Source organism: Nicotiana tabacum, chromosome 5 (genome assembly GCF_000715075.1).
Source record: "Nicotiana tabacum cultivar K326 chromosome 5, ASM71507v2, whole genome shotgun sequence".
Taxonomy (NCBI): domain Eukaryota; kingdom Viridiplantae; phylum Streptophyta; class Magnoliopsida; order Solanales; family Solanaceae; genus Nicotiana; species Nicotiana tabacum.
Genome location: NC_134084.1, coordinates 98,945,259 through 98,961,659, shown reverse-complemented (window position 1 = coordinate 98,961,659; position 16,401 = coordinate 98,945,259). Strand labels below are relative to the sequence as shown.

The window sequence follows — 16,401 nt, the reverse complement described above, 5'->3', positions numbered from 1 at the left end:
ACTTATCCATGACAAAAAAAACTTCAACTTATTTAGTGCTGAAGTTTTTATAAATGAACTAAATAATTTCAGCATCTTCTGCTGAAGTTTTTGAAAAAACTTAATGACAAAACCAATTAATCCAGGACAAAAAACTTCAGCTTATTTAATGCAATTACAAACAAAAATTTCAGCAAATAGAGAACAAAACTTCAGCTGTTATGCTTAAGTTCAGCAATTACAAACAAAAACTTCAACAAATAGAGAACAAAACATCAGCTACTATGCTTAAGTTCAGCAATTACAAACAAAAACTTCAGCGCACTTGGTTTAGCACACTTGCTACTTCAGGCCCGTCTACTAGAATGCTGAAGTTTTGTGTGATTGCCTTTGCTACTTCAGCCCCGTATGCTAAAGTTACGCGAAAAGCGGGTACGCTTGCAGTCTTTTTTTCCAAAGCGAACACAAGTTAAAACGTGACCCACAAAGCGGGTATAGATGCAAATCCCCCAGCTTTGTTATATTGTCGTCTCTAAACTAAACTTAGCAGTGTAATAGTGCCTCAGTTTCGATTTATGTGAATCTGTTTGATCGGGCACTGACTTTAAGAAAAAAAAAAGATTTTCGGTATTTGTGGTCCTAAACAAGTCAAAAAGGAGTTCAGAGTATTTGTGTGGTTATAAAAGCTTCTCATTAAGGGTAAAATTGTAAATTTAAGCTAAATTATTATCAAATTTAGAAAGAGGACATTTTTTTTTTGAACGGACAAAAAAAGAAATAGAGTCCGAAACAGAGATAGTAATGAATTAAGTTATAGTTTCCGGCGAGAATAAGTCATCCTCCTTCTAGGTGCAATTACATTTATGCCCTTAGGTTTTATTATTACTTAGGCCCATTTATGTAAATTTAATTTGTTCTTAGGCGGTGGTCGATCAGCCTAATCGTTTAACGAGTATTAGCATGGTGGAACTTGGCCACAGGTAGAAATGTACTTCTCTGATGACGGACAACTATGATAAATATCAGACTGCTATCTGGAAACTCAAAAAAGAAGCGATCGAGGCTGGTAAATTGTGCAACTGAACTACTGTAGTCGATTTTGACGGTAATTTATTTTTTCGTCCCGAAATTATTCAGCTTTGAGTATCTTCTTGGGTTTCAGATGCCATATTTTTTACTCCGGTTTTGATTATATAAATTGGCATAATTTCAAAAAAAACTAAGGCAAATTGCGTAATTTTACTTTTTTCCCCCTCTCTTTTGGTGATTTAGGGCCTTTCAGAAAGTTAGCATTTTTGCTTATGATGTGTTTTCATTAACCAACATGTAATTCTCCAAATTTCATGTAAGGACCTTTTATGGTCAAAAGAATGATAGTTTCTTAAAGAGATTTGCAAATTTCTTTGATTTTAATCATTATTCAAAAATAATTGCAGTGGTGCCTATTGCATTTGCAATTTGATTTGTTTCCATCGGCTGAAAAGAAGATTGATTGTGTTTTTCTTTTTGTGCCTGCTCTGGGAGGTCGAGAGGTGCTTTCACTATGATGTTCAATCATATTGTATAAGTGACTACTTCCTTCAAAATAAGTTTCATGAGACAGTTATTCCAAAAGGATATGGGCAATTTGGAAGAAAGTGTGACTGTTGTGGTGCTCAGCCAGAAGAGAACTTCCCAGCTCTATGGGAATTAAATTCAGAGGAGCACTATACTTTTGGGAGGCGTGGTTAAGTCTAGCTGCAGAAAATCTAGGTATGCAAGATCTTTTATGAGCACTATACTTGTTCTAGCTTGTAAATTTTAATCAATAAAATGTAAAGGAAAATGGTCAATAAAACTCTAACATTGTCTTGCCTAGCGAGTGATGTTAGGCGCCATCACGGTCCCGACGGTGGGAATTCTGGGTCATGACAATTATTTTTGCTATAACATTTTATTAGTACAATTGACCATGGGATTGAAATGCCCCCAAAAAAGAAGTAGTAAGATTTTGTTGTTCGTTGTTTTAAGTCTCAAAGAAGATATGGATCCAATTAGATCGTATAAATAAAAAGGAAAAAGAATCATATTCCTTGCTTAATACTGGATCATATTGAAAATAGATACTGATTGGTGATTGAGCTCTTTGTCGTACCCAAATGGATATTAAAATAGAAGAAGGTTAATACTGTTACGGTACTCAGCCAGAAGAGGATTTGCCAGCTTTATGGGAAATGAACTCAAGCCAGCAATATACTTTTGGGAAGTTTAGCTCCAGAAAACTCGAGGTACACATGATCTTTTATGAGTATAATATCTATTGCCTCCACTATAGATGTTTTGTTTGTAGTAGAAAATTTTAATAATTAAACTTTTTTGTTATTGAAATGTTTATATTACTGGTGTTAGTAATTTCTTAGACATACCATTATACTATGTTTTTTGAGGTGGACTATTTTTATGAGTATAGAGATGAAAGGAAGATGCAAAATCTCTTTATAAAAAGGAGAACCTGTAGGGTTCTGTTATTGTTTTTTTGGTTCTGTGGGATAGACCAGAGAAATAGAAGTACAGATAAGTTTACAAGTTGCTCCAAATATTTTATTGGTTTCTTCAACTTGTGTGCGAAGTCTTGAAAACCAACTCAAATTTTGGATGGGCAAAGACAGGAAGGTATAGATTCAGCTTGGGACATCAAGATCTCTGTCTTGTTCCTCTTTATTTCATATTATTTTTTACTGTTTGAAGGTCAAAACTTTGTCGAATAAACATTTTAATATCATAAAATTTATGCTAATCCGCAAGGATTTCGCTGTTTTTATGTTCATCTCTCACTGTAAGCCTGGCTTGTAACCATCTCAGTGATATGAAGGTCAAATACAGTTACCGATATATGTTCCCACTGCAAAATTTTGAAAAAGAAATAGAGAATGTACTTCCTTTTAACCATCTCAATGATATGAAGGTGAAAGACAATTCCATTATATGTGCCCACCGTGAAATTAAAAAATGGAGAATGTACTTCCCATAGCTGCTTAGTGTTTCAAGTTTAATTTACTCTTCAGATAGAGTATCCAAAAAAAGAAAGATACTTTTGCTATATGCCAGACAATTGCATGTTAATATTTTCTCTAGGAGTTGTTCGCAAAGCAGTCGTTCAATGTGCATGTTATTTGTTAAAAGGTCACAATAACTATAGAAGGAAACATAGGCTGAGGTGCAGGGATATTGAACAGGCTGAAGACATATTGGCAAATAAATTGAGAACAGAACCACAGTAGAGATAATAATAGATTATTCTAAGAGGAAAATGAAGTATTAAACATAAAAAAGATAGGTAAAGAATGTGCCATACAGTGACTACTATCGGTAAATGGACAATTCGGCTTTGTTGGTATAGTTAGACGTGAATTTTGATGTTGCAGTTAATGTAATTTGAAAGTGTATGATCGTCTTCACCTATGTTAAGTGGTCCGGCAATGATTAAGGCATGATTTGGCAGCCACTTATCCTTCCAGTTTATTAAGTGGCACTTATTTTTATTACTTGATGGTTTGGATCTGATCGATAGCATTCTCTCTTGTTGGAGGTTTGCTATTCAAATGACATCTCAGTAAGCCATTTTTCTACTTTCAAATGGGAATTTGGATGGAGTATTATTGATTCATATTCCTGACTCTTAGCATATTTTATTAAGCCATTTCATTATTACTGTTTAGTTGACTTTTTCTTTTTCAATTGACAATTTATTTTAGTATTTAACTCATTTGTTGTTTAGTTAGTTTATAACTCTTTTGTTACACAAGCAAGCAATTTATATTTGCTAAATTGTTTAATGTATTAAATAAATCTTTATTAAAATATTGTTTGTAAAATTCAACAAAATTGTGAACTCTATTATAGCAGATAACTTGTTAAATTAAATAGATGTTGAACTTTTACCAAGCCATTCAAGAAAAAAATACAATTTCAAAATGACGTCGTTGTAAGGCGTTGTTATGAACAGGAAAACAAGTTGGTTAGGTGAGTCTGTTGCCATTCTTATACTCTGTGATTTTTTTAGTAATGTTTCTCTTTCTGGTAGTCCTTAAATTTGGCCTTTGCCAGAAAGTATTGGCAGAACGATAGATTTTCAAAACTATGCGAGGCAAGGGTTCTTGGTCAGTAAAATGCAAATTTGGACAGCAATATGCCTTTTTTACAAGTGGTTGGACGAAGAAAATCACCTAAAAGTAGGTAATGTTTGTGCTTTCGAATATATTAAGAACCCCTCTTCTGTCAGACTAAAAGTCTCTCGTTTCCGGGGAGAAGATATTTCGTCTCACAGGCCATTAACTAAAGTTTCGATGGCGCCATTTTATATGGGTCCCTGCTCACGATGGTAAGCTATCAAACTATGTGGGATGTCTTTTACTCTGTTGCCTTTTTTTCCTTCCATTAATGGTGATGATTTTTCTCTTTTTGGCAGTGCATAAGGTTGACCTTCGCCGAGGACTATTTGTAGGACGGTAGCTATTTAAGACTACACGTTTCAGGTAAGGGATCCTGGAGAGTAAATGGGGTTGCACTTGTGTCTCTGGCCCTGTTTGGTGCTTTTGAGAGTCGGGCTGCAACTTCAACCATCGATATCTTGAACCCCAAGGTCTTCACTGGTTTGATTGTTGGTGCCATGCTTCCCTACTAGTTCTCTGCCATGACCATGAAAAGAGTTCTTTATTTTTAAATGAATATTCTTGGTTCTTATAGATTAGTGGTCAAGAGACTATTAATGATTCAATAGATCTTTCTATTGAAGTTGTTTAGATAGTTGATGATGTGTTTGTGTTTGGTTGTTCTTGTGTAATAGGCTTTCAAATGTAATACTCCCTATGTGAATCCATTTGATTGAGCACGGAGTTTAAGAAAAGAGAGAAAACTTTTAAATTTGTGGCGCAAAATGAGGCACATATATTTTGTGTGGCTATAAATCATTCATAAATTTAAATTATTTCTAAATAAGGAAAGGGATCATTTTTTTTTTACACAAACTAAAAAGGAAATATGTTCACATAAATTAAAATGGAGTGAATATTAAATAGAAGTCTTTTTTTTTTTAACTATTAAAACAATTTCTATCTTGCGCTTTGGTAACATATTTTGTTTACATATTAAATTTATATCACAGCCCATATTTCGTGTAGAAAAGGCCTACAATTTGAAATTCTCACAAGATCTCTTCACCGAGCTAATAGTGTAAAAATTGCACGGGACGCCCTATTTGGTCGCCTCCATTTAACATATACTCATTTTTTTTAAAACTTTGAACTTATACCCACTTTTTAAATAACTCCAGTCCCAATACAGTTAAAGTTTTGGCAATCAGGCGCCCACCTGGAGAGCAAGGGAATACAATTCAAGTTGTGGCAACCAGGAGCTCACCTGGAGAGCAAGGGAATACATTTCAAGTTTTGGCGATCAGGCGCCCTCCTGGATAGCAAGGGAGTACAGTTCAAGTTTTGGCAATCAGGCGTCCACCTGGAGAGCAAGGGAATACAGTTAAAGTTTTGGCAATCAGGCAACCACCTGGAGTACAAGGAAATAAATTCAAGTTTCAAAGGAAGATAGCACAGGTTTCAAGGGAAAACAATTTAAAGTAACAAAGGGAATACAATTCAAGTTTTGGTAATCAGGCGCCCACCTGGAGAGCAAGGGAATGCAGTTCAAATGTTGGCAATCAGGCTCCACCTAGAGAATAAGGAACTTCACTTCAGAATGCAATTCAAGTCAGCAACAAAAGAAGCTCGCGGCAAGAATGCGAGTCAACAGTCAGAGATGATCAACAAAAGTTAGTCACAATCCAGAATAAAAAAAGAGAGAAAGGCAAGAAGTGAATCCAAATGCAGAAGTTGATGAAAGATGTGGGTTGCCCAAGACATGACTGGAGTCACAAGCATGGTATGTCCGGTTTTGATCCGAAAAGCTGAAGAAGAATGAACTAGCACCTGCAACTAGCAAGCGTCAAGGTTCAAATCCAAAGTCTGCATGAAGAACCATTCAAGACTCAAGATCAAACTTCAGAAGACTTATAGATATGAATTTTGTAATTCATAGTTGACAGGTTTAGTTAGTCTTTTTCATTTTGATGTAATAACAAGATCGCAGACCGGAACCTCGGCGGAACGACACCTCGACCGGCTCTCCACCTCGGTATACTCCATCATCTCACTCACTTCTGAACTACACGTGGCATGATTCCTTTATAGCCAAGGATATGTAGGCAGCTCAGATACCAGGGCTCGATCACATTCTCCTTCCTCTTAGTTTTTGGTCTCCTTAAATAAGGGTCGGGACAAAAAACCTGTCTAGTCATTCTTTGTCTGAAAACTCTTCGCGTTTCCAGTCAAAGAGGGGCAGCTGTAGACATGTGATTTTTGACCCTCCCCAAGATTTTTTATATTTTAGCATGTAATATTTAATTTAGGCCTAATATCGTTATTTCAACTAATTTTGAGTCTTTTACTTTATTTTATTACAAGAAAATAAAAATTACAAAAAAATAGTTTCATTAACGTTTTGTAGTCATTTTTAATCTTGAAAAATGCCAAAAATAGTTTTGTTTTAACGGTCAGTCTTATTTTAATAATTCTTTTACTTAAGTAGGATTAATTAATAAATGAGATCGTATTTTTAGTCTCGTTCGCGAGGAAAGAATAAAATTTGGACTTAAACGACCCACTTTTAAGCCTAATATTTGGACCTAACCCATAATTCTTAGGCCCATATCCCTTAACCTAAATATAACCCTAAAACCCTAAACCTATTAAAGGAAACTAACCTAAAACGCCTAAAATCTGAAAAAAGGAGCTGAAAAATACAGAAAAAAACAAATCCTAGACTTAGGGGCAAATCTGATCCACCGTTTTCAGCAGACAAAAATGACCCCCCCCCCCCCCCCCCATGGAAGATCGTCTTCTTCACACCCCACCCCAAATGACCCCATCAGTTCTCTTCTTCTTCAACAAGAGCACACCAGAACCCTCACAAAAAAGGACTCATTACCACATTTCTTCTTCATGAAGAACACAAAAAAAACCCTAGAGAAAGGAGGAAGAACCAGCCGCTTCAGTTGTTTCCACGCACCACCACAACGCCGAACACCCCTCCGCCAACCATCCTCCATAGCTGCCAAGATTCATCGTCTTCTTCAACCAAAACGCAACAACCAGCGACGCTGTTCTGTCTAAACGACCACAGCCCCACCTCCGTTGGAATCTGGTAAACCAGCGGCCATGGTTTGAACCACCGGCGACCAACCCAACGACCACCCTTCGCCGCTGCTTTCTTCTTCACCCTCTCCAACACCAATAACCACAACACATAAAAACCTACTGAGAACTTCCTTCCAACACCCATCTTTGAAAATTGTCACCTCAAAACTGTCCCCATTTTTCGAGTTGAGTTCGTCGCAAGGTTCTGATTCGAGTCGAGGTTCGGGTGAGTTTGTTGACGTTGTATTCCTTTGCACGAGTTTCTCATATAATTACAGATCTAAAATTGTTTTATTTAAGGTTCATTTCTACTCTAAATCTTTAGTTTGCGCATATTTTTGTTCTGTTTAATGTGCTGACTTTTATATTGCTTGTTTCCATTTTAATTTATATGTGGTAAATTGTTCTTAGTTTGAGATCTTTAGCTTGTGATGATAAATAATTTAATTGATATAGTTTTGTTTCAAATTAGATTGGCTTAGAATTGAGTAAACGTTTATAATCTTTGATGTAAACCAGAACTTGCAAGATTAATAATGGGTTGTCTTACCATATCGGCTTTTAGATGAGATGATTGGGCCGTTTTAGGTTTTGGATTTGGATTGCTTGAGTTAATGGTTCATTTTAAAAAATTTGTTGCCAAGTTTTCTTGTTGGTTTGATTACTGCCAAGAATCTTGAAATATAAGTTTCATTTTTGTCAGCCCATTAAATATTAATAAATTGAACAATGACGGTCAATAACATACACAAATAAGAAATTCAAGGGAGCTTTGATTCTGGAGTGCTGCATATTTGTAGTGATTCCAAAATTTCATCTCAAAATGCGGCGAGGCCGTAGTATACAATTCCAAATGTGATTCTTTGCAATATAGTGGCCGAATACTGTTGTTCCACAATTTTAAATCCCTAATTCTTGGCCTCGCAATAATATCATAATTAGTTTTAGGAAAATCATGAACATCCGTAGATTGCTTTAATTAAGTACAAATTTTTTAAAATAAATTGAGGTGTGTCATACCAAACAAGACTCATAACTCATGGCCCTCATAAATAAGATTAAGAGCTAACATTTGTAGTTGCTATAGTTAAATACATTCTCTTTAAAAAGAAAAAGGTTTGAGGTGTGTCATCCATAAATTAGATCATCCATGGCCCTCACAAATATTGTAACTTAGATATTAAAAAATGAATTTCCGTAGTTGCTTTAGGCACGCTACATCAATTATCATGGTTACGAGTACGGTTCCCGTGATGTAGTTGTGATTTATAATTGCTAAAATTCGGGTGTACATTTCATGTGACCCGATTCTAATTTCCAACAAGGTTAAATAGAATGTGTCGTGAACCACGAGTGCATTTCATGTAGCGTGGCTTACGATATGTTTTAAATAACCTTGAAGTTTTCCCGAAATATTGAAAGCGGTTAAAAAGTTAAAAAATGTACAATAAGTTTAAAACGTGTAAAAATTAGATAATTAGGCCAATAATAATAGTTGAGTGATCGTGCTAAAATCACAAAATCCAGGAATGCCTAACACCTTCTCTCGGGTTAACAAAATTCCTTACCCGGATTTCTGTGTTCGCGGACCATAATTAGAGTCAAATTTTTCTCGATTCGGGATTCTAAACCGGTGACTTGGGACACCATAAATTATCCCAAGTGGCGACTCTGAATAAATAAATAAATCCTGTTTCGATTGTCACTTAAATTGAAAAAAACTCCCTTATACCCCTTCCGGGGTGGTAGAAAAAAAAGGTGTGACAATAGCAGCCTTCCAAAACGGGTTGAAGAGGAATGGGTCGAGGGCGACCAGGAAATTGGTAAGCAGACTTTTGAAATACCCTCCCACCACTTGGGAAGAAATTCATAACGCCTACTGCGCCAAGGTGCGAGCAGACGATGACGACCTTAACGTCCCAACCCAACGCTTGACGACGATCCAGTCAGAGCCAATGAAAGATCATCGTAACGACAGTCGAAGAGATCAACCAGGCCCACACCTCAACCGAGATAGACATCAACCTTACGTCAGAACAACTGTTCCACCATCCCCTCGACATACGGAAGGGACATCCAGGCTGCACACAGGGACTCAGCGAAACGAAAGCGGTATGCCTCCACTCTTATCCTGGGTAAAAACATCGGCCAACGTTCGGTGTTAGTATGGTATTCCTTATACTTGTAAGTCACCTTTTTAACGAGGGCCGTCCTCCGCCCTTCCCTCCATTCACGCTCAATCCCCATGATAAGAGTCTGATATGCAATAAAAAGAGTTAGTATAAGCGGATTACATGTAAGAAACATATCCTAACAATAAAAAGTAATTACTCGTAGGGCCATGCCAGATATACTCAGCGATAACTTAGCATCGGTCATCGCCTGTAGCGCCGTGTTCTCAGAAGCCGCACACAAGGGGCAAAGGACGGCACCGCCCATTCCGAGTTACCCAAAAGGTCATAATCCATGGGGATGATTACGTGGAGGTTGGGCCCCTGCGTCCTTACCTCCATGCGAGTGTTCCTCTCCAAGAAGGCCCACATTTCTTCAGGGTCGATGTTCGAACCAGAACCGTCGTCCTTCACAGGTACCGTTCCATCTCCCCCGGCCACCGACGACGCTCCACCTTCCACGGTCCTTACAGGCTCCCGCCTTCATGTACCTCCTCGGCCCTAGAAAACCTCCTCTTCATTACGGCATCCACCATAACAATGGCACTTACATCTGGTGCAAGTGCAGGTGCTGCTTCCGGAGCAATGAGTTCCTCCGATTCAATACTAGTGACAACGGCCTTCCCAAGCTCCGCCCTTCGCATTTTTCTCGAAGGCGAATCCTCTCCATTAGACGAATCGTCTACAAAATGATAGACTGGCCGGGAAGAGATCTCATCCCGCATAACAGTCTGAGGGGCGGAATCCCTCGTCGATGGAGTTTGAGTACGACCTCCACGAACGGATTCGGTCAAAGCAAACTGCATCCCAGCCGATGCAATAGCTTGGTGAAACGCCGGCACCGGAGCCCTCTTCTTAGAAATTCGCCGATCTAGCACCAGAGGAGGTCGCATTAACAGGAAATGGTAAACAACAGAAAGCTGCAGCAAAAACATTTACCAGACGGAACCTTAGGTCCAAAACTCTTGTAGAAAGCCGACCAATCACGAATCCCTACCACATGAGGCAACACGCGAGCCACCCAATCTTCAATGTCGAAGACATGAGAGGGTGCACGCTTTTCAGCTGAAAAACAAACCACGAGTGAACTAAAAACGAAAGGACGGCAGAAGGCAACAAGCGCACAATAAGAGACACTTATGATTATGATTCCACTGCTCAGAAAACCCAGTCGAGTCCACCACCAAGTGCTCGATCTTGATAAAGAAATATTTGTGCCAGAACAAAATCGTGCTTGAAAACGTGGAGAGAAATGCGTGCGCTTGTTGAAGGATTCATATTTGTACTAACAGAGAGAAAGCAAGAGAAATCATGGAGTTAGAGAGTGAAAGAGGGATTGTCGGATAAATACAAAATGGCATTTTTTACGCCTTAACAGTAGAATACACGTTAAATTTGTATTTTGCTATAAAATACAAAAAATAGCTATAAATCATAATATTTTTAAAGTGTTTTGGTTTATAATAAATATGGTGCATTATTTAGCTATAATATGTAAAATTTCCTTTTTTTTAATAGAAAAATTACACACGTTGGTAAAAATTTCACGAGACGTCCTATTTAGTCTGTCATTTAATATGTATCCAATTTTAAAAATAATTAACTAATACCCAATATTGGTAACTTCATATACGTTTTCTTCTCTATTGATGCTTCTTCTTTGCTGTGGATTGCTGCTTTTTCTATGTTGTTGCTTCTTCTTTATTTATAAAACAAGAACATTATTGTGGCCCCAAGAATCACGGTTGTAGCGCCAGGCCTAGAAAACTAAAGTTTCATATTTCGACTCACGGCTGAAGTGATAAAACCTAGCACTACAGCGATAGCCTTGGGCAAGTATTCTGTCCAAATGGCCTTTTTTCCTTCATAAAATTCAGCCGCTACAGCATGAATAAACTCGGATGCATCATAAATTCCTTCAATTTTTTCCAACCTTTTAATGTTGATATCTTTAAGTATTTTTACATACTTATATGCACTCATACACCTTTAAATTATTGTACAAATATTTTCTACTCTTTCATAGTATAATTTTATCATTGAGCAATATTTGGATTGCAAAACGAAATTTTAAATATCCATTAGACTCTAAATGAGCTTGAAATTCGTAATACAAAAGAATTCGAGGTGCTACAATAAGAAAAATAATAATGGTATATAATTTTTGTCACACCTCCTTTTTGCGCGCCCCGCCCCGAAGGGTTAGATACGCGGGTGGAGTTTTTCCAATTTAAGTGACAATATTCGAAATGAGATTATTTATTTAATTCAGAGTCGCCACTTGGGAAAGGTTTGGCTTTTGGTGTCCCAAGTCACCGGTTTATCTTGAATCCCAAATCGAGGAAATTTTCGACTTTTCCAAATGAAGTCTGCGAACCAGAAATTCTAAGTAAGGAATTCTGTTGACCCGAGGGAAGGTGTTAGGCACCCTCGAATCCCGTGGTTCTAGCACGGTCGCTTAAATTGTTATAATGGCTAAATATCTGATTTAAATACATGTTGTGACTTATGTGCTTTTATTAAGTTTAAACCACTTTTATCATTATCATTTATTTTTATAGAATTGCAACGTCGTGAAAATGCGTCTCGAATCACGTCACAATCAATGCACCCGTGATCGTCGACACATTTGAACTTCATTGAGATTCGGATTTGGGTCACATCAATGTGCACCCGAATTTAAGAATATGATTTAATTAAGCCGCGCCTAAAGAGTCTAACGCGTTATTATTTTGTAGAAGGCCATGAAATTTATTAAATGGCCTATCCTGAATTCTAGATAATTATCATGGTTATTTATTGAGGGCCCCGCAATTTTGCATCTTTATTCGGCGAGGCTCATCTCTATTTTAGAGAGGACGTCCTAAAGTGGCTACATTTCTAATGCATTTGTCTCTAAACTAGAAGAAAAGATACATGCTAATTTAACTATATACTTTTGCCTAATCCGGATCCTTACCAATACCTGATTAACTATTTACAAAGTAGAGAAAACACTACTTTTCAATGGAAAATTGCTTTAGTTTGACAGAGAAAAATCCGCTTATTCTGATGAAATACGACACTTAATCCGAACAAATATCTTTAGGTCAAAAATTAGATTAACTTGCTTAAACAGGGTTAATAGGATTCCTTATTGAAGAATACTGCCGATAAAAACTAATCCTGTAAAGGCCTAAAGAAATCGAAGACCGGGCAGTTCAAAACCACATTATTTTAATAGTCATTTGCCCTTACTTATTCAATACATGCTGAAGGAGTGAATTTTAATTTTTAACAATCACATTAAATAATTTCACATTCCAAGAGTTCCATTCACATTCTGTATGCCAATAAACGAATCGAACACCACAGTTCAAATCAACAAGTACAAACTTAATAATGTATTCTCTATCAGCTACAAACTACAATTTACATAAACTTAACAACATTTATGAAAATGCAGTCAGTAAACGGGTGATTATAACTCCTTCAAATCTTTCTATTCATGCTTTTTCAATGTTACATTCAGCTACACCAATGTGAGACTTGAGATGTGTACCTGGAAACAAGCTGAAAATGCCAAAGAGAAGAGGAAGAAGATAGGGAAATCAGCAACAGCAGGAAGCAGAATAGCAGTAGCAGCAGGACAGAAATGCAGCAACAATAGTGAGCAAAATAGCAGCAGCAAGAACAGGCTCGAGTGCAGAAATGCAACTATGGCCAATAGAAATCGATAGCCAAATAACAGCAACACCCAGTGGAGTAGAATCAGAACTCCAGACAGACCAAACCAGTAGTAAACCAATGAAAACACTCGACTAAAGGACACAACTGGAATTTCATAAGGATCAGAATTTGATCTGAACCAGTTGAACAACTGAAAACCAATAATGATAGGAGGAAAAAGTTTCTGATTGTTGGTTGTATAGCTTCTATCCCTTAACCTCTCTCTATCTGTGTTTTTGTTTTTCCTTTTCAGCTCTTAAGGTTCCCAATCCCCCCACTGTGTGTGTATATTTTCTTTTTCAGGTCTGATCCTCCCTCTCCTCTGATTCTATCCCCTTTTTTATGTCTATCTCCTAATGCCCTCCTTCTCCTGCCCAATTCTGTCTCCTTTTATAAGCCTCAACACCATCTCTTTTAACAGCCTGTTTTCCAAATGTCACAGTACCCCTCCCATGTGTCTTTTACCTTTTCAGATCCCAATTAGTTATTTAAGTATATAACCTCCATCAACATTCCCTGACAGACTTACTTTTAAAAGGTTTAATACTTTTTTAAACTTAAAGCAAGGTATGGGCAGTAGAATATGTCTGACAGCATATGCTGTCAAATTGTTTAAAACTTAAAAGCCTTCTTAAGCAGAAAAACAGGCTGTGCACAAGGCACATGAGGTGCACCAATGCACATGCTGTGCACGAGTGCACATGCCTTCCAATTCAGAATTTAAACATAAACAATCCTTTTTACATTAACTGATCAATTCAAACAATCTATAAGTAAGCAAAAACTGGTTCTTAATTGGCTCAAGGCAAATGTTCATCAGAAGCAAATCGATTTACTTTGTTCAGACAGTTGAAAACTAATTGACGACACATGTCGACTCGACTATATTAGCATTAACATACACAATCGTAGCCAAAAATCAGACATTTAAACATGGTTCGAATTATACTGACTAAGCAGAAATACACTCGAGGAGTCATTAGTCAGTCCAAACTTGAAAATCCGCTACTTGCACAACATTTATATACATTATCAGAGCAAATGGAAAGACTTATTCAAACAAACAGAAGTTCAGGCAAATGGACGGGGCACAGTTGACAAAATTCAAAGACACAAAATCAAAGCATGAACAGACTTTAACGCAATCAAATGGGCCAAAACAAATAAAGAAGAGAAAGAAACTCACCTTAAATCTTGAAAAATCAAAACCTCGAACTCGGACTCGGACAACTTTCTTAAGGCTGAACGGGCTTTAATCGAAGTGTTTCTCAAATGAGAAACACTTTGATTAAAGTCCATCAGACCTTAACCTCTTTGGTTTGAACCGGTTTGAACCAGTGACGAGGGACCTTGTGGTTTCAAAACTCAGATCTAATATTCGTGCTTCCCTGGTTAGATTCGGACCAAACCAAGTATGGTTTGGTCACGAGGAAGGTCCGGGGAGTGTCTGGTATGAAGCTGGGGTTGTTTGGTGTAGATCGAGTTTTGACTCGAATCTTCAAATGAAGATTCGAGGACCTGGGGGGTGATTCGAACCAAACGGTTAACAGGTCTATGTTCAGGGTGGTGAGGGGGTTCTATGGTGTTCATGGCGAGGTCACCGGCGTTCATGCCGCCGGTTTTCATGGTGGGGGATACAAGGGCGGCTCTAGGGTTTGAAGGGGATGAGGTTGAAGACGAAGGCTGGGGTTCGGATAGGGGGGGCAGGGTAGGATTATGGCCTTATATAGTTAATGGGTGGATTGATCTCGACCGTTAGATCAATCTAGATCTACGGTCTGGATCTGATAGCTTAAGTGGAACGGTGTCGTTTCAAGGGTAAAGGGTTGGGGTCGGTCCGGGTAAGATGGGTCGGGTTTATTGATGGGTTATGGGGAATTGATCTTGGCCGTTAATCACTCTGAGATCAACGGCCCAGATCAGGCACGACTCAAACGACGTCGTTTGGACGTCCTGGGCATCAGGTGGCCTGGACCGGGCAGGCCTGGGTCTTGGGCTGTTTGTTTGGGCCAATTTTGTTAAAATTGGCCCAAGTCCGGAAAGGGAAGGGGTCTTTTCTTTATTTTTTTTTATTATTTTTTTTATTTATTTATTTCCTTTTTCTTATTTATTTTAAAACAAAACTAAGCCAAAAAATCAAATTAAAATTAAATACACACTCAATACAATTATTTGCACACACACTAAAATATTTCAAAACAGGTAAAGTCAAACCAAATAAAATCACGGACGAAAATGCCTATTCATGATTTTCTATTTAACGACCGGATTACGGTTTGAATTATGCAGGACACATATATTTTTGAATTTTATTTTAATAAAGTAAATAAATAAAAATGGGCCAAAGTCACAAATAAATCAACAAGGTGCCGCACAGAAAATCCGAAATTGTACAGCAGGGCCAATTATATTTTTTTTTATTTCTTTTTGGAGCGATTGTCGTGCGAAAACAAAAATCACGTGCTCACAGCTGCCCCTCTTTGTTCGGAAACACGAAGGGTTTTCGTGCAAAGATAAAGTGAGCGTGTATGAGCGATTTTTGCCTATAGACCACTCCGTATGAAGCATTTTTTGAAAGATCTGACCGAATCTTGCTTCAAAGATTTCCTACATATCCTGGGCTAAACAGGAATCAGGTCAATGTAGTTCGGGAGGTTTTGGTAGCTGGGACTACCATGGGATTGCAATGCTTGCTGCTACTGCTGCTGCTGTTGTCACTGCTACGTTACTGACTGCCTTATTACAACCAAATGGAAATTGGAAATTGAGCTAACTACTTGTGTGTATGTCAACTACTAGTTACAAGATTCCTATCTATGATTCTTTTACGACTTGATCTTGGGTCTTAGCTGATTCTGCTTGCAGACTCCGATCTGAATCTTGATGCTTGCGAGTTGTGGTGACCTGTTTAATCTCTGGGATACTGAGTGAGGCGCGACTGGCAGGGTTCAGGACCTTAATTAAATGCTGGAGTCAATCCGCCTTCCATTTAATCCGAATCTTGGGACACCTTTTTTCTTCTTTGATTTTGAGTTGAGACTCATCTCGTGGGTCATTTCGATCCGTGTGGCTCGAGGTTAGACCTGCGGGAAAAAACAAACAAACGAACGAAATTTCTGCCCCAGTTTCACTAGGAAAATTTCGTTAATTATTCACCAGGAAGTTCATAAAATTGATGAAAGAGGATATGCATGCTCAGTTCAGGGCTGGAGCCCTAACACCGGCTAGCTGGGGAGAGGTTCGGTTTGGGGTTTAAAACCCTAACGCCGAACAAAGGAAGAATTCAGTTTAAGGTTTAAAACCCTAATGCTGATTGC

The 16,401-nt window shown here is 37.9% G+C and overlaps 1 long non-coding RNA gene across 3 annotated transcripts; it reads left to right on the top strand.

The window, feature by feature from the left end:
• Positions 1-895: 895 nt before the first annotated feature.
• LOC107817578 (uncharacterized) lies at positions 896-4,881 on the top strand. Of its 3 annotated transcripts, XR_012709663.1 has the most exons (5): positions 897-1,084; positions 1,416-1,731; positions 2,082-4,190; positions 4,270-4,339; positions 4,427-4,881. It is a non-coding gene; the product is annotated as an uncharacterized LOC107817578 (long non-coding RNA). The 3 variants fall into 3 exon arrangements; XR_012709664.1 differs by having other exon boundaries at positions 896-1,084; positions 2,163-4,339; XR_001655217.2 differs by having other exon boundaries at positions 2,082-4,339.
• The last annotated feature ends 11,520 nt before the right edge of the window (positions 4,882-16,401 follow it).